General features: G+C 38.7%; 1 long non-coding RNA gene across 1 annotated transcript; it reads left to right on the forward strand.

The window, feature by feature from the left end:
* The first annotated feature begins 1,543 nt into the window (after nucleotides 1–1,543).
* LOC141912257 (uncharacterized) lies at nucleotides 1,544–3,856 on the forward strand. Its single transcript, XR_012620134.1, has 3 exons — nucleotides 1,544–2,228; nucleotides 3,584–3,636; nucleotides 3,813–3,856. It is a non-coding gene; the product is annotated as an uncharacterized LOC141912257 (long non-coding RNA).
* Nucleotides 3,857–12,584: the final 8,728 nt, after the last annotated feature.

The raw sequence follows: 12,584 nt of genomic DNA on the forward strand, positions 1-12,584 counted from the left end.
TGCAAAATTAGAGAAGCTCTTTTTATCAAAACTCAACAGCCCCATCCTTTAACCAAAAACTATTCGAACACGGGTCAGGATTCATTGTCAATGTTTTTAGATACCGGTAATTTAGATACTAATGTCTATTTATTAATTGATGAGACCTGTTTTTCTTGGATATTTTGCTCACTTTTTGGGGTACATACCTCATTTATGTCTTAACAGAATGCCAAAAATCGCGGACAACAACTGAATATCCGATATATTTCCAGTTCTGTACCAATTAGATGGATTGGCAAAAAGACTCCTTAAGTCCAGTTGAATGAGAGAGAAAATCCTCCATTTTGTCAAATTTCTTGGATTTGAACATTGTTACCATGCCTACGCCACCCTGATTTAGTTGTTGAGACCCCACAAGAAAAATAACTTCATTTCGTAGGCATGGTGACAATGTAAAAATTCAAGAAATTTGACAAAATGGAGGATTTTCTCTCTCATTCAATTGGACTTAAGGAGTCTTTTTGCCAATCCATCTAATTGGTACAGATCTGGAAATATATCGGATATTCAGTTGTTGTCCGCGATTTTTGGCATTCTGTTAAGACATAAATGAGGTATGTATCCCAAAAAGTAAGCAAAATATCCAAGAAAAACAGGTCTCAATCAATTAATAAATAGACATTAGTCAAATATCTTCACTCAGTAAGTTAGATTTTGTGTAATAACTATCTTTGTATTATAATTATCTTGTCTCTCAGTAATTTGAAATTGTTTGTAATTAGCTTCGTCTTATTCTATACCAGTATGATATGTAAATTTAATCACTTGCGCTATGCCTGAAGAGGGGATAATGTAACTCCGAAAACTTTCGCTATAATAGATATATATTACTCATTAGAAAATGAGATTTGTACTGTTTTTGCTTCTATGTATTTTGAATTATCTAGACTCTTTACCTAAGATCTACGTTGTTGATTTTTGTTCTCATATCAATTTGGATGGTTTGGACGAAGTGCTGATGGACAACGACATACCATTTTATCCCTTGGAGCTATTGACGTTTAAGGGGTAAGTACAAGTGGAGTACTCGGTATAGTATATAATTTGCCAAGGTACAAATATGGTCCCGGACAGTTGATTAGATCGGACCGTCGGGGAAGAGAGGTAACGATGAAGTTAGTAAACTATTAGTTATGTAGGCCTAATTTTGTTTGTGTTTGTTAACTACACTATCAAAACGTGCCCGTGCGGTGTTTACTTTTAAATTTAATGGAAGATTTATCGGAAAAGAACTCGAAAAGTTAGTCTGAAATGTTGATCCGCCACGAACTTAAAAACGAAACTGCCTTTCTTGTATGAATAGGCCTACTAAAGCTGAAAGTGAAATGAAAAGCGAATTTGGATTCTATCCGGGGGTCTTAAGATGAAAGGTACCGGTAGTTATTTAGTTTCTAAGAAAACTCGATTTTTTAGATGCCCCGAAACGATCACAGAAAAAGCTATGGCAAGCGAGGATGGAAGGTGATAGAGATGCACATTCTGATATTGCCGGAGCCATGGCATGGCGGCTGACCCAAATTCATAGTATAGCCTTTTTGCCTTGCATCATGACTCTGCTGGCTCTACAGGTCTAGAAGTAAGTTTCTCGCGTGGGAAGATGTGCTCTGTGTGGTGTTCTGTCGTGTTTATGGACGAATGCCTGGTGGATGGATGCTGGACGACGGACTAGCCTAGACCAGAGTGGATGGATGGAGTAGAATGTGGCGTGGTGGAAATTGCTGCAATTTGCAATGCTGCAAGTGAACGGAGTGTAGTGTCGTCAGCAGTTTTGGTAGGGTTTTCAAGTGAAAATTTTCCAAACACTATACAATCAATTTAAAAGGCCTAGATGAAAGAAGGGTTTATTGTAAGATCATAGCAATTTACAGAACTAAAATCGGTTAAGCCATTTAAAAGTTATGAACTGAAGGAATTTGTCAGCTGAAAATCACACTTTTCAGCCATAGTAGGCACTTGTACATTCTGCCTGCTCACAGTGTAACAGTCGACAACGCGAAACTGTGATCGATCGATTGTGCTTTTGTTTAACACTCCGTGGTATTTCCGGGTTCCCCGGGAACCCCGATGACGTAGATACGCGATGACGTCATCACGTGGAAGCTTTTAAGATGGCGGACATTTTCGGTTTTTGTCTTGTGAAAATCGAGCAAGTATTTCCTATTTTTCGTCAACCATGAAAAATTAAGGTGAGTTCAACGATAATTATTTCATTTGCGTGATGTTTCATTTTCTCAAAAACGCCAGCCCTCTGTACTGTCATGTGTTTTAAAGTTAGTAAATGTGGTTTTTAAGAGGGGATCGATTCCGCACTTGACTTTAAATGATCCGCCAATTGAAGTGTCAAGACGGGTCGAAGACGAAATCCGCCATTTTGGACATGAAAACGGCCTGATTAATTCTCCTTAGCCTATATTACATTAATTTATGGTATGATACTTGTTCAAAACCACTTTTATTTAGTGAATTTGAGTGTTTTAAATTTGTTACTGGTGAAAAGAAATCATTTTAAGTTTCTGAAGTATGATTTTGAAGTGCCTTTTGAGGTGTTTACAATTTTCGTGATTTGATCACGTGACCGCTATACTGTGCTGCGATTGGTCTAGACCGCACCAAAATAAAAACATTAACACGTGCTTTATTTTCCTAGAGTTTTTAGGCTGATACACTGTTTATTTCTATGTTTTTGAATGAACAAATCAGTGGAGTATATCTACCAGATCTTCAAAACTGAAATAATATGGCCTATTTCAGTGTTCTCCACAGGAAAAATTTATATCAGGGCGGAAGTATTCAATATTATCCTCTCTGGTGAGCACCGAAGGTGCGAAGCCAATGCTGGGGGTTTTGGGGTCCTCCCCCAAGAAAATTTTTAAATTTAACGCCCCCTAAGAGTGTCTGAGTGTCTGAGAAAAGTCACAGATGATTTTAATGCTGGACGCCAAAAATATCACAATAAATCTACCGATGAAAGACTGGGCGAGTGGCTCAGTTACTATGATGTTGTCTATTTTTAGAGAAACTGACGACGACCTACGCACCGGAGAGAATGAATGCATGAACAAAAACTTACATGCAATTTTTTAGAAAAAAAGCGCGACGATGTCTAAGTTTAAAAACTATTTTGATGAAATCAAATAGGACATAGGCCTACTTTACAAGCAACAGCACGGAGGCAGCGCGGCGTGTAGTGTGAAGAACATGCCTCAACACGTGGCCTAGTTTTAGTTTTCCAGGAATCCAGGTACTTGGCTTTTGGCCAGGGATATGAATACATTATCACACTCACGCTGAGGCTGACTATATCGCTACATATCACTTTTTTGATGTGTTACCTTCACTGATAAATCTCAGATCAAAGAAAATCCTACTAGATATAAATGACACAATATCAATGGTTAGCAGTCAACAAAAACGTACGTTTATTGAAAAGGTTACACCGTGTCACTAGACAGGTTGCCTGTCAAGATGGTACCAGTCTAACTTGTGTCACATAGATTTTATTAAGTCAAACGAGCAAACATATCTTTCAATTATTTCACAGTTTTTTAAGCTTCATCTTCACTGGCGGATTCTGAATCTACTGAAGTACATGTAGTAAGTATTTTATCAAAATCTAATTGAATTTTCCGATTTCTGATTTGATTCCAAAGTTTTGCTGCCTTAACATATGGGAGTTCCCTAACAGCTGGTCCCTCAATAGATGCCATCATTAAAGCGTTTCATGTTTTTGGGGACAGTCTATTCCTTAATCTTGTCTTAATTCGTTTAAGTTTGCTGAACCCGCGCTCACAGTCGTATGAACTTTGCCTCAACAGTATGAACTTTGGCTCTTTATATATAAAATTTAGATCTGATTGTGCCAAATGTGTGAATCAGCGGATTGCAATTAAGGAGGTCTCTTAGTCGAAACGCAGTCCTATGTATCAACTTAAATCTACAGCGTCTCCCAGAACAGTTCAGCAGTCACTTAATCGTAAGAAGAACATTGAAAGCAGTTTACGTGCTAAGGCTTAAGCTCTATGTGGAGACCTGAATCAAAAGGAGCGTAAGATTAAAGCTTTAGAGAAAAATGTTGCAACGTAACAGTCAGAACTTGATGATAGTGAACATTCAAAAGAAATTTTGGCGGCAAAGTCTCAAATTGACATTTTTAAAAAAAAAACAAAAAGAGATGCAGTTGATAATAGATCGGTTAGAATCGCAGCAAACATGTTATGAGTAGGAACGGATTGAGTTTGTTTGAGCAATTCCTCTGAAGGATTTGCTAAATCACCATTAATATAATCATGTAGCTGACGTTCCAGGACTTCAATGCAACCAGCCATCAAACTGGAAACAATAGAACGAAACAGTTGCTCTTCCTCAGAATCAGAGAGTGGTGTCTGAAGCGCCATGAATGTCTTGTCTTGAGCGATACATATACCGACATACATGCCTTATTTCTATTTTTATGGTTAGATTTGGAATCTACAAGTAAAAACCTAAATTTTGATACCCTACAAGGTCATGGTTAGGTTAGGTAGGGTGAAATCGTTAATTCAATATGGCTGCCATAAAAAATCCAATATGGCCGCCAAATAATGCACAATTTGGCTTTATTTGTTCTAATTTCTGTATAACTGATGTGTTATGATGTTGCAACTTGTTTTCTGGGCACTGTTATCTTAAAGAAATGTTTGCAAAGCTCAGTTACTCTTTAGACGCGAAACTCACATCGAAGGTCATATGAAGTTCAAGGTCATGGTGACCTTTGTCAAGGTCAAGGATATTCAAAAATTTCGTCTCGGGTTGAAAACCTTTGAATGTACCGTATTTTCCGGCCAATAAGCCGATTTTCTAGCCTCAGAATTTGCCTCCAAAAAATTGGGGTCGGCTTATTCGCCGGTAATATCTTAAACCTAAAAGTTACTTAGCTCGTTTATGCCACCGACAACTCCGAGCAATGCCGTCAGAGGTCTCTGTGTACCTCACCCGTATGATTTCTCGAACCAGCGATGTCATTAAAGGTAGGATATATATGATACCAGGTAAGTATGATACATTACCGGATCATTTTATTTATCATATGTGTAAATAAATAAAGAGACTTTGTCATAAAACATATTTGTTTTCTGGAGGATAAACTGCCAATGATCGGTCTTGTCATCCTCTCAGATCGGCAATGTTTTGGTGGAAAAAATGAAAAACTTAACCTGGAACGACGAAAGAAGACTATGAGCGACTGTTGAGTTTGAATAGAAGTTATTTATTTATTTGATTACAAATTAGCACCTGCTATACACTATGCACTAAATCATGGATAAATATAAAAGATAATAAAGGCATTGACAAATACTATACAAACAAGCACAGAACAATCCAATGAGATCATGAATAATAGAAATCGATAAAGGTTTTTGATAATTACTGTACACACAAGCACAGAACAATGTAGCATAATGGTAGTTTAAAATCCGTCGAATTCATCTTCGTCGTCTGATTGTCCGAACAATCGCTCCCAATCATCCGCAGAAACGCAGTCATCATACGGATTATTTATCAATTCGTTGAGCGGAATATCATCTTCTGCGTCAAATTCATCATCCGCCCAGATGATATCATCCTCTGTACCGTCCAGAGCATTCGATATAGAGCACTTTTTTGAATGATTTCGCAACTGTTTCTAGCTTAATTTCGGTCCAGGCTTTTAAAACCCATTCGCACACGGTTACCAACGGAGCGGCGCGCATATTGCCAGCAGGGGTAAATGACTGGTCACCAGACACCATCCACTGGTTCCAGCAACGACGTAAATTGTCTTTAAATGGTTTGTACTGATGTTAATCCTCCCGGAATGACCGCAATATCCGTGTTAGTATTTCGCAGCGCTGATTTAACGTTATTGCACAAGTGTGATTTAAACATATCCCAGACCAAGAGGGATTTTTCTTTTAGCAATCCCCCTGGTCGTCTGCACCACACTTCGTTAATCCATTTAATACACCCAGTATCATCCATCCAGCCATTCCCCTGGCAGTGTATTATAACTCCTTTCGGAAATTTCCCTTTCTTAGGGAATGTTTTTCGTTTGAATACGACCATCGGCGGTAGTTTAGTTCCATCTGCCAAGCAACTTAAAACGACAGTAAAGCGCTGTTTTTCGTGGCCAGACGTTTTCACCCACACTGTTTTTTCCCCATGTTGGTTAACAGTTTTATTTGACACCATATCAAAATAAACAGGGGTCTCGTCCATGTTGCCGATAATCTGTTGATCGCCATTGCGTTTTCTGATGTTTATAATGAATCGTTGAAAATTCATTATCTTGTCGTCGAGATCTTTTGGCAATTTCTGTGAAATCTTCGTTTTCTGTCGCAAAACGAAATCGTGACGACTCATAAAACGTGTGCACCAGCTCACGGTTGCTCTAAAATCTTTGGCATATTGTTTATTCTTTTCTGCCCATTTGCTCCCTGGATACAACCAAACCAATCTGACGTTCGGCTGTCCACTTGGCGACTTCGTTTTCAAGTTCAGGCCATTTGGGCGGATTCTTCAGATTGCATTTGCTCGTCTTTTTCATGCTTTTTAGAGCCGTTAAATTCTTCTTCCATTCCCGCACTTGCTTTTCGTTGACGCCAAAGTGAGCAGCAGCAGCAGCGTTAACGTTGGTCGTCTCCATAGCTAGATTAACAACTTTTAATTTGAAATCTGCATCATATCGCATTCTTTTCTTCGCTGGAGCCATCGTGAGTGTATCGTGAGTATATTGTATGTAAACTGGAACTGATGATCAGTCTTAAATTTTCAACTATTTATACTTACTTGCTATGAATTAAATTACTGAGTGGAAATTCTGTGCACTGATTGGTTAATTACTGAGAATTTTCTAATTTTTGAGAGATTTACGAAGTTAGTCATCGCCTTTGTTTTAATAGTGCCGGATCAGTGACAGGCAACTATAGCCCAAGAAATTAACATGGAATTACAGGAGATGCGCGCTTGGCTATTGATCCTTATTGACCCGAATTATCGTGATCAAAGTTTTTCGTTGGTTCTTTAATCTGATAACATAAAGGTACCGAAAATATACGGTCATGCACACAATAAACAAACTATAATGCATAAAACAGTTTATTAACGGTAAAATGTATCTTATAAATCTTGCGGTAAGATTGACGTTGTTTCAATATATTGAATTTGAATTGATGTCATTGCGCGATCAGCCTCCACTGACTTCAGAGTTATCAGCTGTTGCTATCATCATTTCCTGAAAATAGACTCGGAAAAAATTCAATACCGATTTTTGGACCGCTGCGCAAGGGACTCGGCTTATTGGGCGGTAATATGCAAAATACCTAATATGAACCTTCAAAAAGTCACCTCGGCTTATTGGCCGGAAAATACGGTATATCTGCTGAAAATTTCATGTAGTTATCTTTACTGTGAGAAAAGTTATGGCTGTTTCAGTAAGAAATCTCATGAAACAATCTCAGTTTTTCAGTCTTTTGTCTTAGTTAAATCAAAGACAAAAGGCGACTAATTTCCATACACTTAAATTTTAATATTTCCGCTACTAGGTGAGCTAGAAAGAAAAGTTATATACAGTTGGCTTTGTTTTTTCATGCTCTTTCACATGAAATTGGTTTCAGGACTCTATCTCCTGCTTGAAAAAAATGTACCAGTGCCTAGCCATAGAGTCTTCATTAGGAAGACTCTGCTCTTCTTTCGACGGCATCTTGGCTGAGTTTCCGAATTTACTGCTTGTTTATCCTGGTCACGGCACCAAAATGTGGGCTAAGATTGCCACATTCAATGGTCCAGGATCTGAGTAAAATAAGCAAGACCGCCGAAGAGGTCAGGGCTGCCAATGTCTCCGATTTCGGCGGAGTTTGCTACGGTAAAACCAGTAGAACTCCAGTGCTACGGGAGTGGTGAAAAAACTACGCTCGAGCGTCGGTCTCATTCCGGTACTCCGCCGAAGAGTCAATCGAATAATCAATTTCACTCCGGTGTTCCGTTAGAATGCCAATCGAATACGCTCAAATCGATTTTGTCATTGTTAAATCCTATCCACAGAACGGTAGTCTTTGGTTTGTGCGCATGCGCAGTTATCAATAAGCGATCATGAAATGTGATAGTCGGAGGTTGGATTTAGTGTTCACCTGTTAACATGGCGGCATCGTTGTCTGATTTGGATTTTTCGGCAAACGAATCGAATTCCGATGATGATGAAAGCGAATCGGAAGAAGGTGAAGTAACTGCGAGGAAGAGAAAATCCAAACAAGGGACTAGTAACGAACAACAGAATAAAAAAACCTGTGTCGCCAATCAAAAATTCAGAGCAGAATAAGTATCCGTGCATTGTTCCATCTCAAATATCAAATAGTTATGCACTGTGTACTGTCTGTAACCTTGATTTTCTTGTTACACACGGTAGGTTGACAGATGTCAGGAAACGTTTCGGCTGCTGTCGTTTCGGCTGCTACTGAGAAACAATGATTTTCTACTATCACTAGAATGTTAGATTTTGCCCTGCTACTGACTGAAATAAGAAAACTACTATCAAAATTGTATTGTGTTACTACAAAAAAAATTGTGAAGTTGGCAGGTCTGGAACAACTTCAGATCCAGCGGGCTATTGCGTTCACTTTTCGACCGTCCATCCTTAGACGGAATCCAGTTATTTTGTGAGTTTTGAAGAGGCTTCAATGTAATGTCTTGATATTTGGGTTACACATGTATCTACCCTAGACACATCTTCAGCCCAAAAACTGGCCCTGTCAGAATCGAGATGGCCGACTGGCATTTATTGTTGTTCGCCAAAATCAGCACTTACACGTTTTTGAACTTTTTGAGGGAAATTTTGACGCTTTGATCAATTACCTTGATCTTACGTATATAATTTAATCCCCCCAGGGCCCATCTGCATAACAAAGATTGGGTCAATCAGACTCAAGATGGCGGTCCAGGAAATGGGTATCAGGAAAATTGCCCCCCAAATTAAATCTTTTTAATCTTAAAGTAACACAGATGTTTACTTCAAATTAATTAGACGAAGTGAACTTATTCTAGCTAATTACTCTAGGACTGCTTTAAAGTTTTTGATTGGCTAAAGTAACACTGAAACTAATTCCAATAAATCAGCCAATGTTAACTAATGCACTTATAAGTGGACTTATTAAGTTTTCCAAAATTTGGTAAGTGAATTATAATTACACAAGGACTGATTTAAAGTTTTTGATCTGCACACAACATCAGTAATTCTATATCTTATAAATATATTCAATAATATATAAATGAATTTCTAAGTAAAGTAGGACTATTTGGATGGTGTTATTCCAAATCAAAAAGGATTTTATTCGGGGGGGGGGGGGGGGCAATTGTCCTAGGGGCAGTTGTCCAGGGGGTAATTGTCCTAGAATCCGTCCTATGACCAATTTTGTGCCTAAAAATGTCAATTTTGGCCTGAATTCTGAGTCCTGTTACTTCCTAATGGTTTGCCAGAACTATTTTCTATCTCTTGTTTGCCATGTTCTCGTGACATAACTACGAAGTGGTTATTGATTTTTTGTATACCGCACTCATTACATTTCCTCTGTAAACAATCTGTTCGTGGCCTATCATCGTATGGGCAGAGACTCCAGTCAGATGCATAATTCTCTGAGAAAACAATCAAATCTGATCAACACACCCTGATGCAAAAATTTGACACAGCCGGAAGCAACAGCTTTGTATTACTGCAAATTTCACAGCAGCAAACGATATGTTCAGACATCTCCAGTGAGCGGACATTTTTGGGTCTGAGCTTAACCCTACGCATACCACCACCAGTTCTACTGTTGCAAAAATTACAACCTTTGAAAACTTACATCCTAGGGGAATGCCAAAAACAATTTGATTTTAAAAAATCACCTCAGACCCTGTTGACCTACTTTTTACATTTGTTGCACCGGTGAATCATTGGTATGTACTGGTAACTATGGTTGAATAATTTACCCACTAAAAATTATCTTCGCTTGTTTTTTTCAATTAAAATGAGTCAAAAAATCATATCTAATAGAATCTACAGTAATGGAAATTTATTTCTGATGGAATGCCACAAAGCAATTCCTAGTGTTTACAAGGCATAAAGCCACTTGGCATTTTGTGCACTTAATGTTCGTATACTTTGTACAATGTCTGCATCTTAGTCGCTTTTCATCATACACTGGCCAATGAGCTATGTTATCATATCGTACGTCATTCACTGGTATTGGAACTGCACGCTTCCTTTTTGCAGGTGGCGACTTCAAAGTTGCGAGTGATGGCCGTCCAACACGGGCGATTTTACCAGCTTTTATGAGGGCTGCAGCAACATCAGCTTGAAACACTTTCAGTGGAATAGTCTTTTTCACATTTAGTAGCTTGCAGTCTCTCGGATAGAGTAGCCATGAATTGACCATAGCCATTGTAAGGGTGTGGTAATATATGTAAAGATACCACCGTTTGCTTCGAATAAGCTTTTTATACAATGTACATAACATATCAAGCAAGTCCACTCCGCCCATGTTTTCATTATAGACTTGGACAATGGCTGGACGTTTCACATCAATTTTGGTTTTTGTCGACTTGTCGTAATGATTCACAGTGTCTGTAGGTTCGACACCTACATATGTTGAGAGCAGTGTGACACATTTATTGTCCATCCACCTCACAAGCCCAAGCTGTCGGTCTTTGTCATAAACTGAACTAAATGAACCGCGGGGAAGCTTCGCCATTTGCTTGTCAGTTTTTAATGGAGCTTTATGTGTTCTGTTTGCCTGGATGGTTTCTAGAAACTGTCCAATACGCCGCTCTCTGACTTGAACAGCAACTTCAAAATTTGTAAAATAATTATCGCTAAATATCTTGTACTGTTGACCTAGGGGTAGACCCGCGCACAACTGCAGGACTACACTGCCCCCTAAACTACAGCCAGGAGCTAGTTCATTATCAATGCCAGTGCCTTTTCCTTGGTAGACTTCAAAATCCTGACATATACCAGAGACACCACAGCGGCCCCACAGTTTAAATCCCCACTTTTTCGGTTTTTTCTGCATGTATTGTCGCAGAAGGTTATGGCCCTTAAATGCAACCATAATTTCATCAGTGCTTTGATATTCTTCGCTAGAAATATCTCGAAAGTTAGAGCGTAACGCTTTTATCCACGGTCTAAATTTCCAAACACGATCATCATTCTTTTCATCGTCGGTTATTTTATTGTTGTCGACAAAATGCAACCTCGATGCAATCTTTGTAAATCGATTTCGCCCCATTTCATCAGAAATATTGGGATACTTGGTCCCACCTTCCCAATAGGATGTCACTGCTGGCATTTTCACCAATCCCATGTAGAAATAGATACCGATGTATGTCTCCAGTTCATGGACTGTTATTTTCATAGACTGTCCATCTTTCTCAACCGAGTATTTGTTGGTTTCTGAAACAATGTTTTGTAGCATTTCATCAGTAACTAAGGATTTGAAATGTTCATAGGGAGTCATCTCTATATCTGGTGGCGGAGTTATCGGAACTGGTTTGAACGCAGTATCTATAGGAGGCACAAATGGTCTGCGTTCTTCAAAATTAAAATGTTCTTTTTGTTTACCGGCAGTCATATTTTGGCGAATATTAGAACTTGACGCATTTGAAGAAAATGATTCATCGTCAGAAGAACTCCATGTTTCATCGTCATCATCAGATTCTACAGAAACAGCGTCATTATCATCTGGCCAGCCATCATCTTCATCATTCTCTTCATCTGACGGGCCTTCAAATTCACTGTCTGAGGCCAGTACAGCTTCTAAGATATCATTCACCTGTAGTCTTTTCTTTCTCTCCATCTGTAAAAAAAATTGCATAGTAGTCGCTGCAAAATTTGACAAGACTTGTGGGCGCGACTTGTGTGTCACTGACACTCGACACACCATTGATGCACTGTGTGGATCAGTTAAATAATCCAAGTTATTAAAAAGTGACTTTTGCTTATATATAACTCTTAAGTCATTCTATATATTCTATAGTAGTTATATTTTTATTATAACTTGGTTTCAGTGGCTTACTTACCTTTATGTGAGCCATTGTAAGGGTGTGGTAATATATGTAAAGATACCACCGTTTGCTTCGAATAAGCTTTTTATACAATGTACATAACATCCAGCGGGCTATTGCGTTCACTTTTCGACCGTCCATCCTTAGACGGAATCCAGTTATTTTGTGAGTTTTGAAGAGGCTTCAATGTAATGTCTTGATATTTGGGTTACACATGTATCTACCCTAGACACATCTTCAGCCCAAAAACTGGCCCTGTCAGAATCGAGATGGCCGACTGGCATTTATTGTTGTTCGCCAAAATCAGCACTTACACGTTTTTGAACTTTTTGAGGGAAATTTTGACGCTTTGATCAATTACCTTGATCTTACGTATATAATTTAATCCCCCCAGGGCCCATCTGCATAACAAAGATTGGGTCAATCAGACTCAAGATGGCGGTCCAGGAAATGGGTATCAGGAAAATTGCCCCCCAAATTAAATCTTTTTA

The sequence above is a fragment of the Tubulanus polymorphus genome, chromosome 10, assembly GCF_964204645.1.
Source record: "Tubulanus polymorphus chromosome 10, tnTubPoly1.2, whole genome shotgun sequence".
Classification (NCBI taxonomy): Eukaryota; Metazoa; Nemertea; class Palaeonemertea; order Tubulaniformes; family Tubulanidae; genus Tubulanus; species Tubulanus polymorphus.